We start from the raw sequence: 26,433 nt of genomic DNA, 5'->3' as shown, positions 1-26,433 counted from the left end.
CGAATTTTTTTTTTTTAATAAAAAAAAATTAAAACATCCAACAGACTTCCTTCTCAGCTATCTCAGGGAAAACGAGTCTGGTTACGCAAGAAGAACTCCCATTTCGATTTGGTTCGATCAACCATTTCAATCGAACACCGAGCGATCGAGAGGGAAAACGATCTCAATCTTACTCATCAAACGATCTCTCAATCTCTCTCACCAAACAAACTCTTTTCACTTCATCAATGGATTTTTAGTCTCTCAGAGCTCAAATCGAAGAAGAAATCAGAGATCAAGTCGGAAACCCTAAGAATTGAAGCTCACTTATCAGTGCCACCGATCAAACGACTCCAAATCTCATTTGTAAGTCTGTCTCTCTCAAAAACCCTTAAAAAAACTCCTAAAAAATCATTTTGTGTTACATTGGTGTTGCTAATTCATTTCGAGATGAATGCAATTTTTTGAACCAACTGTAGAGATTTTATCCAGAAAATCGATTAATTAACACTTGTTTTCTACACTTCTTGCTTTATCTGAACTCTGAAGTAAACCTGATCTGATAATCGACTCATCTTGAGTTACATGATGTTGATGTTTCACTTTCTACTTATATAACTTTGATAGATTTAATGTACTTTCAAGTTCTACTTCTATTTTTTTTTCTGTTCAACTTGATAAAAATATCAATGAAGTCTAAAACTGGTAGATCTGTTGATGTTTATAAATGTTTATAAATTTAAAATTTCCTATGTTCCCCATCCATTCTGTTAAATTTGCATTTTAAATATTATGTTGGTTGAGTTTGTGAGTCATAATACCATGTTGATGTTTCAATGTCAACTGTGGCTATTGGCTTGGATAAACTAATGAGGCCTCCATGTCTTTGTTATTTGGATGTATTTTGGAGTCTGGACTAATATCATACATGCTGATGTGGATTAATGCAAAATGATTCTTGATTTTAACTTAAAGTTCATCTTAATGAATCTAATATCATAAATGCTAATGTTAACATTAGCTAAATTTACCTGCGTAAGTGGTTTGTTAATTTATCTGTGTAAGTGGTCTATTAACTTCAAATTAAAGGAAGCTTGTGTTATGGATGTGGAGACGTACAATACAGGATGGAAATGGACTGTGATAAACACTAGTGTGGACCAATGTTATTTTCAAATAATTTGGAAATAGATCCAGCTAATGTTGGCAATAGTGGTACTACCCATTTCCCTTTCTAGTGTGTAGATGACCGAGTGACTCCACTGTAATTGGGATAAGGTGAAGACAACGATGCGTTCATAGATGGTTTGGTGGTCTGTAGTTGAGTCTCTCAGCAACTGTTTCTGTCCTAAGTAGGTTGTTATTTGCTTGATTATTCTTGTGTTGAAGTAAGGGAGAAGGCAATGGGTAGTTTACCTTGTATGCTTGTGATGGAGGTTGTTGTGGAGACTTTAGAGGCCTCAATTGGCTCTCATAGAGTTGCCATGTGCAGTATGCACGATGCCTTGTGTGCTTGTAATGAATCTTGTTTCTCCAATCAATTGTTTAAATATTTTATTTTATTTCAGCTAGTGTGGTCTAATGCATTAGCACATTGGTAAGTGCTAAAAAGGTTTGAGTGTGTTGTTTAGTATCTTAATCCATCTGAAATATTAGTAATTTATAATAGTTTTTTCTTTTATAATTCTTTCTCTGAAATGAAGCCTCTCTTTATTGGTCGATCCATCGTGCACAACCTCAAAAAAGTTAAAATTCGCTACTATTATAGCATTAATAAATAATTTATTTTAATACAAGGAAATAAAGAAAAAAAAACAAAATGTTAAAATTAAGTTTTGCCATGAAATGTAAAAAGCTCGTAAATTTAAGAGAGTTTGTTAGGGGGATAACCTTGTGTGTAATATATTAAGGGATGCAAATGAAACAGAGGATTGTCTAACGAAAAGCGATAATTAAGGCATACATACATATACTTACTTACTTATGTATGTATGTTGAGATTGGGTTATATGGACTGACGGAACACCCATTTATATGGACCTAAACTGTAAAACCCCAAATTTTCAATTTGTATCTCGAGGAAAAAAATAAATAGTAGAATTTTAAGAAAATCTTAAAAGTGGGACTTAGGGGTAAAATTTTAGGATATTTCTGATTATTTTTAATGGAATCTGACCTCACAATTGGATTCAAAATGATCGAAAAACATAGTTTAGCGGGTAAGCATGCTCAAATGCGAGTCTGAATATAAAAGTTGCAAAATCCTCTATTACCGGGTCGGACCAGGCTAAAATAGTGACTTTTTGTTAGAGAAATAATTGTTAAGATTCGATCATACCATTGGGTTCGTAACAAAAAATTATTGAACATGGACTATTTATTTATCATTTTTGGATATCAGGAAGTCGAATTATCGTCAAAAACGAAAATGACATTAAGTTTAGGGGTCACCTCAGGCCAAAAATTCAAATTTTTGATGAAAACATAATATGTAGAAATTGACTATACCATTAGATCCGAAACGAAAAATTAGGCAAAATAGAATATTCATTTGTCAGTTTTGGAGTCCAGACGGTCAAGTTATCGTCGATCAAAATAATTGACAAAATGCCGAATTCGTCCCAAATTTTATATAAATAATATTTTAATTTTTTTTTATCTCATCCTCCCCAAACTCGTTCATACAGCCGCGATAATAAACAAAAAAATTCGTTTTTTCTTCCGATCTTCCACCTCAGATCCCTCGCAAACAGTCCACTTTCGACGATCGTCGCAGAAGAGAAAAAGATCCGCAGCTGCGTTCTCTACAAAACCCACCCAACTTCTTTCCATTTCACTTTCTTTTTCATCCAATATCGTCAAAAATTAACCGTATTTATATACGGAAATTTCGAAACTTTGACCTCGGATTTCGTCCGTTTCGGGGTCAAATCGTCTTCCGACGTAGAAGGAAGAAACGTCCGCAGCCTCATTCTCTACATAACCCTATCAAATTCCTTCCGTTTTCTCGTCTTTTTCAACCCGTATCGTCAAAAATCAGCCGTACGTATATACGTGGATTTCGAAAACTTCGACCTCAAATTTCATCGGTTTCGAGGTAAAATCGTCCTCCGTCGCAGAAGAGAGAAAGGACGACGGTGTCGAAATCTTCAAAACCACTAGGCCAGATTCAAAAATCAGCCACTTCGTAGTTCGGTCCATCTAGATTTCCGTGCCGATTACCTCGATTTTCACGCACTTGCTTCGATCCTTTCACCTAGAGATTGTAAGGAACTCTCAATTTCTATTAGTCATCGTAGATTTTGAAAATTGCATTTAGGATTTTATCGAAAAAATTTTGGATGTATTTTCAAATTATAGAATTCTTTTGTTATTTAAAAATTCACGCCAGAAATTGCATGTTTGATATGTTTAATTGTATTTTTAATCAAATCATACACGGGTAGGATAATTTAACGGGTTATTTCCATAAATTGGGTCTTGTGCACTACTCGGACCCCGTTTTGATATGAAATTTGTATTCTTTTTCAATATTATTAATATAAATAAATTTTATATTTGAAAAATGTGATTTAATATTCAATGAACTCATATTGAGTTGATGAATATCAGAAAATGGATATTTTATTGAAGAGATTGAAAATTGTAAAAATCGAAAAAAGGAAAAAAGGGTATGAAACGGTAAAATGTCAGAGTCACACCCGAGGGGTGATGTCTGCATTTTACGTTGTTGTGTTGTGTGTAGGTTGGTGAACAGATATCCAGGGATAATATTACTGGTTGCATGTTTATTTACTTTCTATTAGCACGAGGTGCTCTTTACGATTCCATTTTGTTATTTATTTTAGGCCGGGTGGCCACACTTGCATGGTAGGAAACTGGATATCCATTCTCAATCTTGTATTGTTAATTTCTCTTTTGTTTTCAAATGAAAATAATATATATATGTAGCTATTTTGTGAGCTATTAAAGAGTTTGTGAATGCCTGAAGGGATAGTGCGTCATATCATCCGGAGTGGTGTACTATCCTGGGATGTACGGTAGGGACCACCAAGCTCATACGTGGTATGGGACGCGTATGAGAATGGAGTCACAACTGGAATCCGGGTTTATTCCTCTCTATCTTTACCAGTGAACTTATAATGTAAAGGTGGTCGTATACGAATGGTTTGTATATTTGGGAATCACATGTACGCCTGCTAAGCATAGACGAAGATGATTAGTCAGTGATCACTAACAATCTATAGTAGTCGAACGTTCTGACACATCGAAAAGAAACCCATTGCTTACGGTCACGTCAAACGGCCAGCCTGAGCCGGATAAATGGTCAACCAAGTGTGGTAAGTACAGCGACCGGCCACAAAATCAGGAACTAAAAACCAGAGAAGAATTGTAACATTATGTCCCGACTGTGAGCGATCCAGTCGTGAATCCCAACTCTCTAATTTCAATACTCCACCATTGTGTATTATGTATCTGTTGCTTATTTTGATATATAAAATGAAATCCATGTTTATTATTTCCATTTGATCAATTAGATTTGTATAAAAAGAGAATGTTATAGTGAGTACTGCTGATCGATGTAATGTGAGTTTTAAAATATTTAGTTGTTCATCCCTGGCTATATGTACTAGTTAATCGTAGTTTATTCTGTAAAATTTTATATTGTTAAAATGATTTAGTATGCTTATTCGTTCATGTTAGGAGGGGTTATTGGCAGAAATTGTGTTATTCCTTACTTGGTAACCATTGTTACTTACCCGTTCCTTCCTATTTTTTTTAGCTTCAGAGCCTACAGTTGACGAGACGGGCATAGAACCAGCGAGTGAGGACTATCTGGTGGGTCAGATAGACGACCAGAGTCCATTACCTGGTGAGTATTGGGGTTATTACCCCTAGTGGTGTCAGTTCCTCCAGGTAGTTTTATGGATCCTATTTTGAGCGTTAGGAATTTTGTTAGAGTGAGAAATTCCTGTATAATCGTGTATATAAACTTCTTCTTCCGCACTTTGATTTTTGTACGATATTAGACGTATATAAGCTTCCGCTAGTATTATATTTTGTATATGTATGCAGGATTGTATGTCGTTTATTAGGTGCAGGTTGAACGCCTTGGAATGCTAACATAAACAGAGGAGATCATGCTGAAATTTTGAGGTGTTACATAATACCTCGAGATCTGACATGGGGATTTGTGTTAGCGTTCGGCGGGACGCCACAGATGGTATCAGAGCATAGCATTAGATCCGTATGGGATACAGATCTGCTATGTTTTAGAGAATTGGCTGATACCACATATATTAAAGCGATAATCATAGAGTGTCACTAGGAATTCGGTATCCGAGCTCATTAATAATTTCGTATTGGAATTATGAGTTTTTCTGTATCTAGATGTCTATAGAGCCTAGTAAGCCTAGGATAGGATTCTAGGTTTGTTCTGTTAGTAATGGAAATGGAGTCCATTACTAAGTTCCAGGCTGCGGTAGTAATTCTTGGTTGCGTAAAAGCAGTTTTGGCCTTCTTTTGATAAGTGCCTTAATACAGATGAACATAAGCGAGAGGAGTGGACGAGGCAGAGGTCGAAACGTAATAGAGACAAGACACGTTTTGATCAAACCACTGACCTAATAGCACAGCTAATGTCATTAATGAGACAGATGGCTAAGTCTCATATCAAGTTTAGAGAGGAAATATGAATAATACAACCATCACCACCTCGAAGCCAAATGGAAGGTGAAAGCGCCCTCGATCCGCGGGGTGCGCGGATCCGCTTTTGACCCTTGAGGTTTGGGAGTCGCCACCTAGTTATTGTGGTCTAGGAACCAAACTGACTCTAAAACGGATAATGAACTAATCTACTATAGAAAATCTGAATCCGGGGATCATGTTACGGGGTTGGAAGGTGTTAGGCACCAACCCCGCCCGGCCATTGCCGGTCTCTACTTATCCCAAATAAATATACATCGCTAATGACAAACCTAGATTAAAAAATAATGAAAAATCTTACCTTCGATCTGCAAAAGTGATATTCCCTCAGATCTGGTGAAAACGGTTCCTTGTACCGTATTCCTCACTTCGTTCTATCTCCGGATCTGATTTCTAATCTCCGAGGTAAGGTATCTCCTTCTTGGATCTGGGTGCTTCGAATTTGTTGTGAATTTTTGAGATGTTTTTGAGAGATTTTTGGGTGTTTTTTAGACTAAAATCGGAGTAGGGGTGTTAGGGAAGGAGTTGGGGCTCCAAAACTAGGGTTTTGGGGAGGTTGTGGAGGCTTCTTCACCTACTTTTTCTAGGATTTTTTCTTTGATACGAAAATAGGGTGTGGAGGCTCCTATTTATAAAGTTTTTAGAAGTATTAGGGTTTGATTAGGGTTTCTTTTAGGGTTTCAATTAGGGTTTTGACTTAGTCTTTAGGGTTTTAGGGTTTTGACTTTAGTCTTATGAGATTGACTTAATTAGTTTAGATTAGGGTTTTGATTTAGGGTTTTGACTTTAGTCTTATTTAATTGACTTTAATTTTGACTTTAGTCTTATTTGATTGACTTTAATATCTTGACTTTAGTCTTGCTTGATTGACTTTAAATTTTTGGAGAACCCCCCTCTATTATATCTTTGATTCTTTGGACCCCCAAATGGAGGGGTCATTAAAGAAATATCTTGCGAACCATCAACAATTTTTCTTAAAAACCTGATTGATCAATTTTTTGGTTTAAATTTTATAATTAATTTCATTAATGTTTCACTTTATATTATTTAATGATTTATTTATTAATTTTGAAATTTTTAATTATTAAAATTGTGAAATTACCATTTTGCCCTTGGAGAGGATTTTTTACGTTTTAAGTCGTTTTTCAATGTTCCAGGATGTTTTGGAATCAGTTTTTCGTAAGGAATTCAATGGGAATGTTGGTTTTTGTCATTTATGAAATTTTTTTGTGTGAAATGGTCGTGAATTTTATGAGGGGTATTTTCATAATTTTGTCGAATTTTGTGAAAATTGGCGAAATGATTTATTTGGTTTCGATTTGTTGTTTTATGTGTTTGAATGGGTTTTTCTAAGCGTAATGTAGGCTCTAGGGTTGTTTTGATGTTAGGGGTATTTTGATAATTTGATCATTTTTAGTGATTTTTATCGTAAAGCTTCTTTTTGGTTTGCAAGATGATGATTTCTATGTTTCTGGGGTCGTATTTACCTAGCGTAGCGTGGTTTCTAAGTTTTGTCAGTTCGAGATACCTCATCCGGATTTCTGAAACATATCTGGTAACAAAATGAAGCATTGGAATAAACATCCATCATTGGGAACCTTTGCGATCGGGTTGACGAGTTGATTAATCAGGAGAGTGCAAAAATGGGGTGTCTACAGATGCCCCTCTTTGGCAGAGGGTTGAAGTAAACTAGATAGCAAATCTATTTCGGTAGATAGTGCGATATCCGAATGCCAAAGCTAGTGACAGTTCATTTTGCAGTCTGATTTAGCAATTCGTCTGGGCGTTCGGATCCTTGAGCGTAAACTCTCCCCGAACTAAAAGGTTGTCAGGTCCTTGAGCGCGAGCTCTCACTGGTAACGTCAGATCCTTGAATTTTTAAAAAATTCTCCTTGACTGATGTAACAACTGTGCAAGTGTGTGGACTCAAAAATTTGAGGTAAATTTGAGTAAAATCTAAGCGCAAAGTGAATATAAATTAGACATAAACTGAGCATAATTGAGCATAAATTGATCATAATTCCGAGTAAACCCTCGTCGGTAACTGAGCAAAATCCAAGATAACCCTTGGCGGAAATTGAGCAAAATCCAAGATAACCCTTGGCGGCAACTGAGCAAAATCCAAGTTAACCCTTGGCGGCAACTGAGCAAAATCAAAGATAACCCTTGGCGGCAACTGAGTAAAATCCAAGTTAACCCTTGGCGGCAACTGAGCAAAATCCAAGCTAACCCTTGGCGGAAACTGAGCAAAATCCAAGACAACCCTTGGCGACAACTGAGCAAAATCCAAGCTAACCCTTGGCGGCAACTGAGCAAAATCCAAGGGTCAACTGAGCAAAATCCAAGATAACCCTTGGCGGCAACTGAGCAAAATCCAAGCTAACCCTTGGCGGTAACTGAGCAAAATCCAAGATAACCCTTGGCGACAACTGAGCAAAATTGGCGAAGGAATGAAGGACTTTTGGGAAAGAATGAATGAATTTGGAAAAGACTGATCAGAGTGAATTGAATAAATCTGGAAGACTGAATCTGGAAGAGAAATGATCGAATCCAAGAATGATTGGATCTGGGAATACCATATTAGTTGATCTCTGGACACAGTCAAATGTGAGATCCGAAGTGCTTTTGTTTGAACCTCAAGGATTTATTCAAAAGTTTTATGAATTTAAAACCTGAGTTTTTATTTCTTTTGAACCTCAAGAGTTTTTTTGAAGAACTGTTATCAAAAGGGTAACCTTAAGTTTGAGGTTTTTAAGATTAACATTGCTCCAAAAACAAAATGTCCCTAGTTGGACAATAAACATGGCATTGAAAATAATTGAACACATCATTAAAAAATGCCCCTGGTATAAGGAGGGAAATTACATAATTTAGAGGAAAAAGAAAAATGCCCCTTGTATGAAGGTTTGAAATATTCGATTACCACAAGCGCAATAAAGATCCAACTTTTAATTTTGATTAATTTTATTGAAGATTTTGAGTCAGGCTCAAGAGAACAAAATATTTCCTTTTGAGATTCATCCTAGAATTCACCCTTCTCTCCATTGGTTCACTTGGGGAAGTAAGAATTTTCAGATCGATCGTAGATAAGATACTTGTGGCTTCTGAATCTATGCCTGGTTTAATTTGAGTATTGAACTTGATTATTCGGACTTCTGATGTTTCAGCTCGAACTACTCTCAACTTAGGATTTTCTTCTGTTTTTCTTTGTCGCTCTAACTTTTGCCTAGATCGCCTTTTCAGGTTTTCAATCTATCGAGCTTGCTCTAACTTTTGCCTAGATCGCCTTTTCAGGTTTTCGATCTAACGAGCTTTTTCTTTTTTCTTGGCTCTGATTGTTGCCAAAGTTGTCCTTTCAGATTTTCAACTTTGCGAGCTTGCCTTAATTTTTGCCTAAGTCGCCCTTTTCGGGTTTTCAACTTAGCAGGCTTCATCATTTTTTTATCTTTTTCTTTTCATTTGACCTTCTAGAATTGCTGTCTGATCATGTTCTACTACCCTCCTTGACCTTTTCACACGGTACTTAGGAGGATTTTTATAGGTAGGCTTGGGACTAGGCATAAAGTAAAAGGGATTTTGAGGCTCAAAACCCAAATGCCCCTTGTGTGGCATTTCTTTTATTTTGCTTTGAATTTTCTTCCCTATTTTGAAGATATTTCTTTTTCTTTTGAATTTTTTTCTTTTTAGATTTTTTTCTTGTCAGGGAATCTATTTTTTTATTTTGATGTGGTCGGGCCTGAAGTAACTTCTCAGGTTGCCTACGTACCCCAAATTTTTGGGATCAGACCAAAACGTAGTTCGGATTTTCCCTCCCCTAGGTTAGGTGATCGGGCTGAGAAAGAAAAAGGCATTATTTTTTTTTTTGAAAAAGATGCAAAGGGCTGAGAAAGGACATAATGAACTGGGTAGCAGGAAAATTGATTCGGCCAAAGATGGCCTCCTTAAATGTAGTACCATTTGATCCGGTCAAGGTTGGTTGACTCTGGTAGTTCACTTCCATCATGATCTTGAAGTCTGACGATTTTTCCAGACAGTATTTCCTTAATGAATGAATTTCTCCAATTGGGTTCAGACTTTCTCCTATAGTCGAGGAGGAGTGTTTAATTTTCTTTGAAGTCTGATACTTAAATCCTTGACTTGTAAATGATGAGCTTTGACCTTTTTGTCAAATGCACGAGTGACTCTTCTTGAATAAGCTCGCACATGGTATAGGGCTTTAACTCGTTTTCTTCGATCAAGTTTAATTCTTCATACTGCTGATGAACCCAATCTGTTTCTAACAAATGATTTTCCAACAAGACCTTGAGAGACGAAATTTCTATTTCAACTGGCAAGACTGCTTCCATGCCATACATTAAGGCGTAGGGAGTAGCTCCAGTAGAGGATCGAATTGAAGTTCGATATGTCCATAGCGTGAATGATAATTTTTCTGACCAATCTTGATGTGATTGACACATTTTCCTGATGATAGTCTTGAGACTCTTACTAACTGCTTCAACCGTTCCATTGATCTGAGGACGGTAGGGGGATGATTTGTGCTTCCGGATCTTCAACTTTAAACATAGAGTAATGATTATGCTTTGAAGTACGACCCATTATCAGAGATCAGTTCAAAAGGTACCCCCATATCGACTGATAATATGTGATTTGAAACTCAAGATGTAGTAAGGATAGTGCTGATACATTTTATAACATCTTTTTTAATTCCATCGATATAGACGAGTATCTATTTCGTGTTGAACAACACCCAAGCTTGTACCTAACATACCCTCATATGATCACACGAACAAGTCTTTTGAAAATTTTGAATAAATTCATTATCCCCTCGTGTTCCTTTAGGGATAAGATGATTTCTATTTGAATCTCTTTAGGAATTATTTTTTATTTCAAGGTCAAAGACCTTTACTTTCTCGATTAAAGGTTGAGCCCGACTCTTATCTTCTTGTTCAGAAACGAAATCTATCAAATTATTAGTTAATTCGTTAATGCGCTCGAGGTATTCAAAAATTTTCTTTATCCGATTAATTTCAGATGGGACAACAGACACCTCTATAGACTCGATGAACTAACTTGACTCAATAGGAAAGAGTAGACTCAATCTAAGGAAGACATGACCTTGTTGGAAAAAATGACTCGAGCTAACCCAAATGACTCATGAAAACTCAAGACAAGTACCCACACGAGTTTGATTAGGACTGAGGACTGAGATATTGCTTATAACCGGCAGGATTGAAACACTATGATCTTTAAAGAACAACTGGACGATGTTGAGGTCATTTCTGACTGTTGATTTGATATTGACGTTTACTCTAACTGACCGGATTTACAACCCTAGCTAGACGATGGACGATTGAGCTTAGACACAATGATAACCCTTAAACCTCTTTGAAGGTGAATTTAACCAATTTCAGTGTAACCCCCTTGATAACATTTTAAATGAACCCTGAGATTTTATTAAATTTGTGCACCAATCCATTAAACAATTCATTAATGTAATGATTATTCACAAAAATAATTTTATTGCACTCTTGAAAAATATTGACAAATAATGTTTTCATTGAATAACAACTTCCACAAACATATTTCAATAATTTTTCATTCAAAACTAGATTTTTTTGTAAACCATTTTTTTCTGAATTTTCTTTTCTTTTGGAAAATATTTTCTTTTGGAAAACATTTTTTCTCTGAAAAATAGTTTTTTATTTGGAAAGCATTTTCTCTTGGAAAATCTTGTTCTTATGGAAAATATTTTTTGGAAAACGTTTTTTCTTAGAAAACATTTTTTCTAAAGAATAACACTTTTTCTAGAAAACATTTATTTTGGAAAATACTTTCCCTTTGTAAACTATTTTTCTTCTTTGAAAATTTGATTTCTATTTCGATTTAAATGGCCCGGTCCATCAGGATTGTTGGATCGAGTTGGGCTGGGTCATTTGCAAGAGATGGATTTTTTATTGGGTCGGTGCACCCGTTTTAATTTTCGAAACAAAATTTTTTATCCTTGAGGACAACCATACATTCCTTATCTCATCATTCACATGCATTCTGATCTCATCATTCATATCATTCACCTACATTCATGAATCAAAATGTTTCATTCAATAAACAACCCGGGAACACCCACGATAAGTTCGAGTCGTGACCTACAGGGAAGGTTTCTAGACTCTAAGCTTACTACGTGCAATGCATTTTTATCTGGCCACCCTTGCCCAAGCATACCTATATACCTTTCGATACGTGGTGACTTGGTTTGATATACCGTGTAGGTGATAATCTAAAACCTCAATTCACTTCTCTGAAGCCAAAAACAGCCAGTTCGATCTCCAGTTGAGAGGTGGCGCATAATGCAGAGCAAGGGCCCACTTAAATACCTCTCGTCTAGAATAAACGTAGTCTATCCCCCTCGTACAGTAGGGTACAGCGGGGCAAGATCTTGCTTAGGCACCGGTTTTGACCAAGAAGTGCAATTGATATACTTAGACTATCTTTTATACCTACGGGTACGAGTCAAGAGTTGTAGCTTTCATAAATGGTTTGGCATCCCACGAGGGGACCGACCACGTACTAGTACTACGTTGACAATCGGGACATGTGACTGTGTGGCTTACAAATAGGTCAAAGGCTCAGGTCTCTCCAGTTTGGGTGCATCAATATATCTCTCAGAATCACCTGATTAGATGGTATTGATGCCCCAGTTTGATATACCCTAAGGTACGTGACTGGAGTTGTGGTTTTCATGAATGACGTCGCATCTCCGAAGAGATCGGGCCACGCACTAGTGCCACGTTGGCTATATAGGACGTGTAAGTGTGCAAAACAGTAAACGTGCATGTGGTATGTGCAAAACAGGGTGGGGTGTGCCCGGGGCCTTTTTCAAACACATGGGCCCATGGGCCAGATTATGTCATCACATATGGATATCAAATGAATATTGATCAAGAAAATAATACAAAACCCATCACATCAAAATTAAGATGAAAGCAAACACATCACAAATATATCTGTAGAGATCATGGCATATTATATGGGCATATAACACAAATAATAATTAATCTGATCCAACATTAAAAAAGCCCATAAATTTGTTGTCTATGGTCTAATCAAGGGTTATTTTTGGGTGATCCAAAATAAATCGAGATTCCAATAGATGTTACATTGATGATAGAATGACAATGGTTGAGATGAGCTCACTCTCAGGAACATTAATTGTGCTAACATTAGATAAATTCGAATTTTCTGTGAATTTGGAAAATACAATCCGAACTTACATCGATGATACCTAAGGCTCCCGATAATGAAATCGAGTGAACTCAAGTTTTAAATTAATCTACTCGATGAGATCTACATTTTATTAAAGGTGCCTAGACTTAATTCTCAACAGAATGTTCTGTAAAAACGTTTTAACGTTGCTGTCCCAACCTTCATTCAGAAACAATTCCAGATTTACAGATTGAACTTGCATCAATGATATCTAAGGCTTCTGATAATGAAATTGAGTGAACTCAGGTTCTAAATTAATCTACTCGATGAGATCTACGTTTTACTAAAGATTCCCAGACTTAATTCTCACTAGAATATTTTGTGAAAACGCTTTAACATTGCTGTCCCAACTTTCATTCAACAACAATTCCAGATTTACAAATTGAACTTGCATCGATGATATCTAAGGCTTCCGATAACGAAATTGAGTGAACTCAAGTTCTAAATTAATCTACTCGATGAGATCTACGTTTTATTAAAAGGTTCCTAGACTTAATTCTCACTAAAATGTTTTGTAAAAATGTTTCAACATTACTGTCCCAACCTTCATCATTCCATCATTTTCATATGTCAATTTGAATCTTTCATTATTTAGGGGTCATCAAAAAGTGATCCTTAATTGGAAAAAAAAAATGCAATACCCAAAATCATCTACAATCAAGACAAAAAAAATAAATAAACAGAAAAAATAAATAAAATAAATCCAACTAAATAAAAAAAAACTAGGTCATCCTGGCAATGCTCCCATACTTGGGAGTTTTCAAGTTTGATCCTCAATAGTCCCCAGTGGAGTCGCCACTGAAAGCGCCCTCGATCCGCGGGGTGCGCAGATCCGCTTTTGACCCTTGAGGTTTGGGAGTCGCCACCTAGTTATTATGGTCTAGGAATCAAACTGACTCTAAAACGGATAATGAACTAATCTACTATAGAAAATCTGAATCCGGGGATCATGTTACGGGGTTGGAAGGTGTTAGGCACCAACCCCGCCCGGCCATTGCCGGTCTCTACTTATCCCAAATAAATCTACATCGCTAATGATAAACCTAGATTAAAAAATAATGAAAAATATTACCTTCGATCTGCAAAAGTGATATTCCCTCAGATCTGGTGAAAACGGTTCCTTGTACCGTATTCCTCACTTCGTTCTATCTCCGGATCTGATTTCTAATCTCCGAGGTAAGGTATCTCCTTCTTGGATCTGGGTGCTTCGAATTTGTTGTGGATTTTTGAGATGTTTTTTAGAGGTTTTTGGGTATTTTTTAGGCTAAAATCGGAGTAGGGGTGTTAGGGAAGGAGTTGGGGCTCCAAAATTAGGGTTTTGGGGAGGTTGTGGAGGCTTCTTCACCTACTTTTTCTAGGATTTTTTCTTTGATACGAAAATAGGGTGTAGAGGCTCCTATTTATAAAGTTTTTAGAAGCATTAGGGTTTGATTAGGGTTTCTTTTAGGGTTTCAATTAGGGTTTTGACTTAGTCTTTAGGGTTTTAAGGTTTTGACTTTAGTCTTATGAGATTGACTTAATTAGTTTAGATTAGGGTTTTGATTTAGGGTTTTGACTTTAGTCTTATTTAATTGACTTTAATTTTGACTTTAATTTTGACTTTAGTCTTATTTGATTGACTTTAATATCTTGACTTTAGTCTTGCTTGATTGACTTTAAATTTTTGGAGAACCCCCTTCTATTATATCTTTGATTCTTTGGACCCCCGAATGGAGGGGTCATTAAAGAAATATCTTGCGAACCATCAACAATTTTTCTTAAAAACCTGATTGATCAATTTTTTGGTTTAAATTTTATAATTAATTTCATTAATGTTTCACTTTATATTATTTAATGATTTATTTATTAATTTTGAAATTTTTAATTATTAAAATTGTGAAATTACCATTTTGCCCTCGGAGAGGATTTTTTACGTTTTAAGTCGTTTTTCAATGTTCCAGGATGTTTTGGAATCAGTTTTTCGTAAGAAATTCAATGGGAATGTTGGTTTTTGTCATTTATGAAATTTTTTTGTGTGAAATGGTCGTGAATTTTATGAGGGGTATTTTTGTAATTTTGTCGAATTTTGTGAAAATTGGTGAAATGATTTATTTGGTTTCGATTTGTTGTTTTATGTGTTTGAATGAGTTTTCCTAAGCGTAATGTAGGCTCTAGGGTTGTTTTGATGTTAGGGGTATTTTGGTAATTTGGTCATTTTTAGTGATTTTTATCGTGAAGCTTCTTTTTGGTTTGCAAGATGATGATTTTTATGTTTCTGGGGTCGTATTTACCTAGCGTAGCGTGGTTTCTAAGTTTTGTCAGTTCGAGATACCTCATCCGGATTTCTGAAACATATCTGGTAACAAAATGAAGCATTGGAATAAACATCCATCATTGGGAACCTTTGCGATCGGGTTGACGAGTTGATTAATCAGGAGAGTGCAAAAATGGGGTGTCTACAAAAGGAAGGCAATTAGTATTTAATAAGAGACAAATAATTACGAAATTAGCAATTCATAGGAAAAATAACCATACGTGAGGTGTGATATTATAGACATACCAACTCAATGGATGGAAGAATTTTATAAGAAACAATATATACTACTAAATCAGTTGAAAAGAAGAGTTGTGATATTTTATGAATGTGGTAAATTGGGATATAAAGGAGAACAATGTTCGGGTCAATATCAATCGATTAAGGATGTGTGTCTCAAAAAGATGCTAGACAAACCAATTGAAGGAACAATAAGGCCACCAGATTTAATAAAGTTGATCACGTATTCGTGCCATCCCGAATAGACAAGACTAGCGATCGGAAGAGAGAGATGGTACAAGACTTACCACGATTGTAAGGCACACCACTAAATCCAAGAAATGAGGAAGCGCTGGACTTCTTCGCAAAAGGGAAATACTATTCCACTTAGAGACCATTACGACAAGGTCGTGCCTTTGAAGAATAAGAGAATTCCCCAGCCCAAAGGACAGGTAAATCCAAGGATGTGGTTGTAGAATTTTCAACGATTACATCTATCAAAATTTGGGGACTTTTTCGATCTTATTGAGGTCAATAAGTGGGTTTTGAAGACCTGAAAGATTTTGAGTGACATGTAATGCCCAAGAGATCAGTGGGTGATGGTCGATTACATTCTAGTTCGACGAGGATACCAATCATTAGTAACGTTTTGAGATGAATGTATTGGGAAATGGATCATTTGAGTGGGTAGAATTCGAGAGGATAGATTTATATCCGAGACTGCTCGAGAAATCAAACACCAGGAGTTTTTGAGATTAGTGCAGGGTAATCTATCGATTACAGACCATGATATGATGTTTACTAGGTTGTCACGATAAGCGCCCGAGCTTATCCTGACAGATTTGCAGAAGGCCCGTAGATTATTTAGAAGACTACAACCCTACCTAAGGGCCAAGAGATCGATGATTAAGACTACCAATTATAGAGATACGGTAAATCGAGCTTAAAGGATAAAACGAGAGGAGATAGAGTTTCAGACCTCCAAGGGGCAAATGAGTTGACCTTAGATTTCTTTTCTTCCCAGATCAGATTCGGCCAAGAGGTCGATGTATTCGAGGCTAATCTTCCCGGATCAGTGTATCCACAATATAGAACTCCTCCACTATCAAGTTGTAGAGTTCCTCAATCGCTGAGTTATATAGCAGTTGGAACTCCAATGATGCCCACAAGGCCAAATGAATCAACAAGGTAGGTTCAGAGCCTACAAACCCCAGTCTACCAACTGCCTACTCCACAGAGATCTACGAAGACAAAATCATTGACATTGTTACGCGTGTGGTCATGTGGAACATATTAGGAAATAATGCCCTATATCACAGTCGCGAGCAAGGATTGTGACCTAGGAGAAAGTACCTGTCTCCAACAAAGTTTTGGAAGGTACAATTTCTAATTATAATGTTAGAACGTGGAGTTTTACTCAATATTGGTTCCTCTAGATTATATAATTCTGTAAAGAGTTTGCACACTTGCTAGAGCTAGAAACCACTGACACAGGTCAAGTAATGAAATTATTTATACCATTGGGAGGCCTTACGAAGAAAGAATAAGATTTTTGGAAGATCATTTAAGAACTTGTAAAATAGGTATCAGAATAATTGTAAAGTATGAAAAGACAAGTGATGTTCAATTGGTACGCTAGTCTTTATATCAATAGTCTAGTCAATTACTCCGTATATTACACTAGTAGATAAGCAGGTGTTTATTGTATATCCTTCATGTCGAGAGCTACTTCTTCGAATATCAACGCAGGGAGTCGCGTATCTTTCCTTTCGATTGAAGATAGCTTAACTTTGAGAGGCCTAACGACTGAACTATTAGATAAGCAGCTCTTGCTTTACGACTTCTTGAATCGATTCTCCTCCTTTAAAAAGATAGATCATCTTTTCCTTTCATCTTTCTATCCTCGGTGTTGACTCTTACTCTTCTTTTGCTTTCTCCTTTCACGATCGCCTTCCAGTAGAAGAATTCATTATTATCATTCTCATTACGTGATCAATGCCTTCTACAGACAAGTACTCACTTCGAGACTTCGATCGTGGCTCATTTTTACTCATCGAAATGAAAGTGCTATACGTAAAGATTATGACTCCGTAGAAAGAACGGCTACCACCTGCTTGTGCCCACATCCATCCTAAAGAGAGAAGGTCTGCAATCAAGACATGCACTTCTTATAAGGTAAGGTTCATTTATTTATACAAGAAATTTTTAGATGAGAAGGAAAAAAAAAAACACACACACACACACACACGTGGTTAATTTGCAAGAAAATTTATTAGATGTGTTTAAAGGAGAAGTGTAGGTTGGTTGATGTAATGTAGAATGGGAAGTACATATATATCTCGAATTAAAGTTGATGGGATGTACTATCTATCCCCTCGAGCAAGATATTAAATTATAAATGTTATGATAAAGATTTTTAATAAATATCACAATAAGTAGAAAATATAATATTGAATCGAATATAAAGATAGTGGTGTGGTTGCGGTAAGACTATGCATTGAGGAATAATATTCATAACAAGTATGAGTAAAACATAATAGATGGTGTAATTAATGAGAGAAATAAAGATAAAGAATAGAAAAGATGTCAGAGGATTGTTGTTGATAGACATTGGTGGGGAAGTGATATAAGGTGAATTGATTGTTATCTTATAGTTATATAAATAATGGATTGATTGGAGTATGAATTTGAATTAGAGTGATAAATTAATGAATGTGTTGGGTTTACGGAATATGAGAAACATAAGTCTACGAGTTATAAATGAGATTGACTTGGGACTCAAGAATAGATGGTAATCGAAAATAGGTGTTGTTTATTATAATGTCATGTTAGTGGAATCACGACAAAGTTCGATAAGGTATGATTTTAATTTCGAGGATAAAATTTTTATTACGGGGGGAGAATGTAAAATCCCGAATTTTCAATTCGTATCTCGAGGAAAAAATAAATAGTAGAATTTTAAGAAAATCTTAAAAGTGGGACTTAGGGGTAAAATTTTAGGATGTTTTTTATTATTTTTAATGGAATCTAACCTCACCATTGGATTCAAAATAATCGAAAAACATAGTTTAGCCTGTAAGCACGCTCAAATGCGAGTCTGAATATAAAAGTTGCAAAATCCTCGATTACCGGGTCGGACCAGGCTAAAATAGTGATTTTTTGTTAGAGCAATAATTGTTAAGATTCGATCATACCATTGGGTTCGTAACGAAAAATTATTGAACATGGACTATTTATTTGTCATTTTTGGAGATCAGGAAGTCGAATTATCGTCAAAAACGAAAATGACATCAAGTTTAAGGGTCATCTCAGGCCAAAAATGTAAATTTTTTATGGAGACATAATTTGTAGAAATTGACTTTACCATTAGATCCGAAAAGAAAAATTAGACGAAATAGAATATTCATTTGTCAGTTTTGGAGTCCGGATGGTCAAGTTATCGTCGATAAAAATAATTGACAAAATGACGAATTCGTCCCAAATTTTATATAAATAATATTTTAATTTTTTTTTATCTCATCTTCCCCAAACTCGTCCATACAGCCGTGATAATAAACAAAAAGATTCATTTTTTCTTCCGATCTTCCACCTCAGATCCCTCGCAAACAGTCCACTTTCGACGATTACCGCAGAAGATAAAAATATCCACAGTTGCGTTCTCTACAAAACCCACCCAACTTCTTTCCATTTCACTTTCTTTTTCATCCAATATCGTCAAAAATCAACCATATTTATATACGAAAATTTCGAAACTTTGACTCGGATTTCGTCCGTTTCGAGGTCAAATAGTCTTCCGACGTAGAAGGGAGAAACGTCCGCAGCCTCATTCTCTACATAACCCAACCAAATTCTTTTATTTTTCTCATCTTTTTCAACCCGTATCATCAAAATTAGCCGTACGTATATACGTGGATTTCGAAAACTTCGACCTCGAATTTCATCGATTTCGGGGTCAAATCGTCATCCGTCGCAGAAGAGAGAAAGGACGATGGCGTCAAGATCTTCAAAACTACTAGGCCAGATTCAAAAATCAGCCACTTTGAAGTTTAGTCCGTCTCGATTTCTGTGTTGATTTCCTCGATTTTCGCACACGTGCTTTGATCCTTTCGCCTAGAGATTGTAAGGAACTCTCAATTTCTATTAGTAATCGTAGATTGTGAAAATTACATTTAAGATTTTATCGAAAAAATTTTGGATGTATTTTCAAAATATAGAATTCTTTTGTTATTTAAAAATTCACGCCAGAAATTGCATGTTTGAAATGTTTAAATGTATTTTTTATCAAATCATACGTGGGTAGGATAATTTAACGGGTTATTTCCATAAATTGGATCTTGTGCACTACTCGGACCCCGTTTAGATATGAAATTTGTATTCTTTTTCAATATTATTGTTAGAAATAAATTCTATATTTGGAAAATGTGATTTAATATTCAATGAACTCATATTGAGTTCATGAATATCAGAAAATGGATATTTTATTGAAGAGATTGAAAATTGTAAAAATAAAAAAAAAAAAGAAAAAAGGGTGTGAAACGGTAAAATGTCAAAGTCACACCCAAGGGGTGATGTCTGCATTTTACGTTGTTGTGTTGTGTGAGGTTGGTGAACAGATATCCAGGGATAATATTACTGGTTGCATGTTTATTTACTTTCTGTTAGCGCGAAGCGCTGTTTACGTTTCCGTTTTGTTATTTATTTTAGGCCGGGTGGCCACACTTGCATGGTAGGAAACTGGATATCCATTATCAATCTTGTATTGTTAATTTCTCTTTTGTTTTCAAATGAAAATAATATATATATAGCTATTTTGTGAGCTGTTAAAGAGTTTGTGAATGCCTGAAGGGATAGTACGTCATATCATCCGGAGTGGTGTACTATCCTGAGATGTACGGTAGGGACCACCAAGCTCATACGTGGTATGGGATGCGTATGAGAATGGAGTCACAACTAGAATCCGGGTTTATTCCTCTCTATCTTTACCAATGAACTTATAATGTAAAGGTGGTCGTATATGAATGGTTTGTATATTTGGGAATGATATCTACGCCTGATAGGCATAGACGAAGATGATTAGTCAGTGATCACTAACAATCTATAGTAGTCGAACGTTCTGACACATCGAAAAGAGACCCATTGCTTACGGTCACGTCAAACGGCCAGTCTGAGCCGGATAAATGGCCAACCAAGTGTGGTAAGTGCAGCGACCGGCCACAAAATCAGGATCTAAAAACCAGAGAAGAATTGTAACATTATGTCCCGACTGAGAGCGATCCAGTCGTGAATCCCAACTCTCTAATTCCAATACTCCACCATTGTGTATTATGTATCTGTTGCTTATTTTGATATATAAAATGAAATCCATATTTATTGTTTCCATTTGATCAATTAGATTTGTATAAAAAGAGAGTGTTATAGTGAGTACTACTAATCGATGTAATGTGAGTTTTAAAATGTTTAGTTGTTCATCCCTGGCTATATGTACCAGTTAATCGTAGTTTATTATGTAAAATTTTATATTGTTAAAATGATTTAGTATGTTTATTCGTTCATGCTAGGAGGGGTTATTGGCAGAAATTGTGTTATTCCTTACTGGGTAACCATTGTTACTCACCCATTCCTTCCTATTTTTTTTAGCTTTAGAGCCTGCAGTTGACGAGGCGGGCATAGAACCAGCGAGTAAGGACTATCTGGTGGGTCAGATAGACGACCAGAGTCCATTACCTGGTGAGTATTGGGGTTATTACCCCTAGTGGTGTCAGTTCCTCCAGGTAGTTTTGTGGATCCTATTTTGAGCATTAGGAATTTTGTTAGAGTGAGAAATTCCTCTATAATCGTGTATATAAACTTCTTCTTCCGCACTCTGATTTTTGTACGTTATTAGACGTATATAAGCTTCCGCTAATATTATTTTTTATATGTATGCAGGATTGTATGTCGTTTATCAGGTGCAGGTTGAACGCCTTGGAATGCTAACATAAACAGAGAAGACTATGTCGAAATTTCGAGGTGCTACATAATACCTCGAGATCTGACATGGGGATTTGTGTTAGCGTTCGGCGGGGCGCCACATAAACGACCATGTGAATGTTTGTAAGAACTTCATCGCTTCTTCATGCATTTCAATCACTTTAACATCTTGGACAGTTCTTTGACTATGCGCATCTCACTTTTCTTCGTTTTGGTGATTAACTGTTCTAGTTGAAATTGTTAGTCCTCTAGGCCTCTGCTGTGGGTAAATTGTACAGCAGGTGCCGTCAGAATCTCTCTCACCATCGACTCTTTGTACAGAATTCATCACCTCTCTATTTTGAGGGCAAGTTGTAGACTTGCTTGAGCTTTTACAAGTGCTATGAGGAGTGCTGGTTGGTCTTAACCTTTTCATGTATCTAGCTACCATTGACAACTCAATGCAAGATACTTCAATCTTGGTTTTAATGACATTTTTTGGTATATTCAATAACATTCTTGTTTTATTGATGCAGCACTTCGAAGCAATAGTAGAGTCTTTTGGTGGAAAAAGCTTTGCTCTCAAATCCGTCTATCTTTCTGTTTCTCTTATATTCTTTTGCCTTTACTATCTTTGATTTGATATAAACATTTCATTTTTTCCAAAATTTTGTAACGATTAGCTTCATCTAGACTATTTAGATGACATTTTCCTTTAAAAAATGTTATCTTCCTTTCAAGCCAATCGAGTAAATAATAGATTTAGATATCCATTAAATTCTGAGATATTGGCAATGGCACATGGCTACTGTTGCTACTTGTTAAAGAGAGAGGATAGTGAGGGCTGGTTGTGAGCAAGAAAGTAGCACATCTGTTGCTACTTGTTAAAGAGAGAGGATAGTGTGGGCTGGTTGGGTGCCTTGGTGTCTGATCTATGAACTGTTGCCCCAACACATTAGAAAACAGTGGGACTGGTGGTGTACTATCAAACATCCTCAATTTGGCTAAATTAAGCTATTTCTCACTTAACCCACAAACATGTGGCTAAGGACAAATCACATAGATCAACCTGACTGCTAATCAGCTACCTGTTCCACATCAATGTGACAACTATAGGTATGAATGTAGTGAAATTGCCATACATGTATCTTCTAAATTATTCTCTAGAGGTCCACAACAATAGTGTTGCCAAAAGAAAAAGAACAATGGTCTAGATGAATCCTGATAAAAAGGTTTCAACCATTGTACTAACAATTGTTAAAATGTGTTCATCAATGATGAAAAATGTTTCCTTTTTTAGAATTTTATGCTTTTACATCCACGTGGCACCTTATCATTTTGTAGAGTTCTCAGAATTTTGTGATCCACATATCAATGAGCCCCCCGATTATGTTTTCAGGTTCCCTGTGAGCGTGCGGTGCAGTCCATCAGATTGGTGTTCCTTTGGTCCATGCCAACCCAATCTCGTTGTTTCACTAGTGATTGATAGAATCAATTTTGAATTTTGTTGATTGTTAAAAACATGTTCATATTAACCCATTTATGTCATCAAACAAACATGAGTATTTCATGGAAAATCATTGTTTTTATACAGGTATAATATACAGGGATTTGAAACGTGAAAATGTATTACTCCAGCACAATGGGCATGTATCCTTGATTTTACAATTATTTGGGTTCTGGTTTTGGTGTATTATTGTTGCATAGACTAATGAGTCTAAGATGTACTTTTCAGCTTTTAATTCAATATAACCAGGAACAGAAGAAGCAACAGAAAAAACAATTGCCTCCAATATTTATGGCTGAATTAATGCGAGCGTCAAATTCCTTTGTTGGAACGGAGGAGTACATAGCACTGGTTAGTGTGTTGTCTAAATTAGCCATGTTAGCAAGGCCAGGCCTTGCTCTGCTTTGAGACAGTTTTTGTTTTTATTTTTTACACTTATTATTTCGTTACATTAAGCATCTCCATACAGTGACATATATGAAGTTAAGCAGCACCCATTCTTCCGTGGTATCAATTGGGTTCCAGTCCGTTGCATGGTTAGAATCATAAGCCTTATCACATTGAGTTGAAGCAACTGTCAATATAAGCATATTAATTTGCATTATTGATTTTTTTTTATGAACCAATATGATTTTAAACAAATCACAAGAAGGGCTACTTGTGTTAGAGCTCATCATTGGGTCCCACTTACTATTAGTTGTTTTCTTTATCTATATTTTGATTCTACCTTATTTGCCTGTTACAAATGGATTTCTTAAATGCAACCATTGTTCCTAAACATGGAGAGAGTGCTTGATAGTCCTAGTACTGAGGACAAAAACTCACTTGAGATATTTTTTTTGCTTTGTTTCTCCTCAAGCTTTTCTACACCAAATCTGTGCATGAATACCAACCACAGGAAGAGGAACTCTTCCTCAGGCATTTTCATTGTTTTCTTACTTAAAAATGTGTGCATGTATGGTGTTCTTTATTCTATGTCGTTGGATACTTGGGATACTTTGCTAAAAAATAATAATTTTATTTATTTAATTTTTTAATGTCTCTCTCTCTTAAAAGCATTAATCCCTCAAACTAAAAATAGTATCAGAGAAACCATGCTGAAGTAGCCAAGTAAATGAAATGGAAAGGGACCCATAGCTTGGTTGGTTTGACACATTGTGTAATACATTTTGGTAAAAACGGTCTTTAAATGTAGCACATGAAGGACTTCTATCCGAGGCTACACGACTTCTTGATATGGATCCTTCTTCCAAATTCGAATTTTGCAACTCGAGCAATCGGCTATAGATAAGTATGTCCTACAAACTTTAGTTTACTCTTCTAATTCTTATTTATTTGTTGTGCAATCTGCATTTGAACTTTTGCATATACAGGGAAACACAGGTGCATCTTGTCCCTATATTAATTGTGTATCATTTTAGTCTTACTAAATCAAGGTTAATTTCATTCTAAATTCTCTCATCTCAATTGGGAGAGTGCACCATCCCAACCTTGGACCGTGTAGTTCAAACGTGAACTAAATAGTCTCTTGACCTTGCTTGTGTCAAGTCTTCATAAATCTTTATATAGAAACAAAGTATCCTAACTACATGATCTAATTTAAATATATGAAATTGAGAAGTGTGGGCTATCCATCAGACCCATCGTTGAGATAAGATGAAAAGTACAGATTTCCTAGAGATAAGTACTAGTTTTCTAGGGATTAGTAATGATTGTGGTGGGTTCTATTGCAGGAAAAGAGGTCGTCCCATACATGGGACCTCGGCCTCTGACTGGGATTCACCGATACATATTCACTTTATTTGAGCAAAAAGGTCCTATGTTGGTTGGGAGTCGAGTGCCAGATGCCCGTGCCAATTTTAGTACTAGACACTTTGCGGTTCAGAATGGATTGGGCCTTCCGGTCTCAGCAGTATACTTCAACTCTCAGAAGGAACCGGCTGCAAAGAAACGGTGACTCGCCTCTCTTTTCAATCATGTTGATTTTTCTTTTTGTGACACCTTTTCAGGTTAGTAAAATAGATGGTTAATTTGTTCTTAGGATGACTCCAATTTGATTTGTAGTAAAATAAATGTTGCAGACCAAGGGCAAGGGCAGACAGATATGGGTTTTATTCAGAGGACAAGGATTGTAGAAGTGGAAGGTGGATTGTCTTGTGGGAAAGCTGATATCCATCATCATCACCAACAACTCATTTTCTCAACCCACCATCACCACCATCACCAACAGCTCCACCACCACTACCAAAATCTCATAGTTTTGTGCACCATCATCATCTCTATGTCTTTCATCCATCATCATAACATGCAAATAACATTGGGTCGTCTCATCACCTGAATATGCATCAAAACTCACACACGTAGAAACAACATTTGTACATGTACAGCACATGTTCATACGTGCCATGGGTATTGTAGTTTGTAGGGATTGATTTATATATTAATGCTTGTAAACCATTTTTATGTGAGACTTTTGAAAGTTGATTTATATATTAATGATTTTGCTGAATAACTTTTTTCTTTTCTTTACAACCTTCACTACTTCTCATGAATCATGTCTACTGTGTGGGTAAAGTTGGTATGAGGCATTTACTTTATCTTTGTTGTGTTAACTTTATCTCTTAACATTGCTGGGCTTTTTCTTTTCTTCCTTGTCTCACCAATGATTTGGCTTGTATTTTTGGTCTTCTAGTTCTTAAAATTTTGAAAAATAAATAAATAAATAATGATAAAAAAAAATATTGTCTATTATAAATAAGCTATGTTTCAAAAACATAATTCACAATGGCAAATTAAAGGCAAAAGAAATCCTTGTATCACCAAATGACCAATGCTTGGAATATGGTGGAATGCTATCTATTATAAATAAGCTATGTTGCTTTGACTTATTTTCATTGTATCACTAACTTTAAGCACTTACCTGTTATTTTAGTCGGTGTACAAGAGTGATTTTTTGCTCACAGAATTTCTCATCACAATGCTTACAGACTCTGTAGTGCTTAACGAGAAGGTACTTTGTAAAATCTTCATATTCCAAGTTATGAGACAAATACTACACTCTTGGACTAATTTCTTTACTTGCATTCATCCAGTTCGATGAAAGAATCCTTAACTACCTTCCCACCACAATAGGAAACCATTGTTGTTCGTCATTTCTAGAATATGCCCTAGTTGACACAAATGAAAGGTCATGATTCATGTTAAGAGATGATAAATTTTTTATATAGACTGCCAACCTGATGTAACTCTGTTTTATATAGGCTTGAGACCAACAATGCAGTGTAAAGAAACACCACACAAGTGTGTAGAGACGCAGATACAATTCTATTTTTATTATACGTGGCGTCGTTCCATTGGATCAACTGCTTAGAACGGAGTATTATTAAACAGCAAAACTCTGATCACAGAGGCAAGAACGGAACCTGGTTAGTGGTAATTATGTCTCATTCTGCAAATAAGAAGAAAAAGAAAACCTAAAATTTTGAATAATAATAAAAAAACATTATCTTCCCCTTTTGTT

General features: G+C 35.9%; 1 long non-coding RNA gene across 3 annotated transcripts; it reads left to right on the top strand.

Moving 5' to 3' along the window:
• On the top strand, positions 1-25,395 carry LOC147391071 (uncharacterized). 3 transcript variants are annotated; one of them, XR_015183279.1, is made up of 4 exons: positions 1-345; positions 22,806-24,204; positions 24,647-24,866; positions 24,995-25,389. It is a non-coding gene; the product is annotated as an uncharacterized LOC147391071 (long non-coding RNA). The 3 variants fall into 3 exon arrangements; XR_015183280.1 differs by lacking the exon at positions 1-345 and having other exon boundaries at positions 21,533-24,204; positions 24,955-25,395; XR_015183278.1 differs by lacking the exon at positions 1-345 and having other exon boundaries at positions 21,533-24,204; positions 24,995-25,390.
• The last annotated feature ends 1,038 nt before the right edge of the window (positions 25,396-26,433 follow it).

The sequence above is a fragment of the Akebia trifoliata genome, chromosome 11 (genome assembly GCF_017979445.1).
Source record: "Akebia trifoliata isolate Shusen 1 chromosome 11, ASM1797944v1, whole genome shotgun sequence".
NCBI lineage: Eukaryota > Viridiplantae > Streptophyta > Magnoliopsida > Ranunculales > Lardizabalaceae > Akebia > Akebia trifoliata.
The sequence above is the reverse complement of the archived record's forward strand: the minus strand, read 5'-3'. Positions and strand labels throughout refer to the sequence as shown.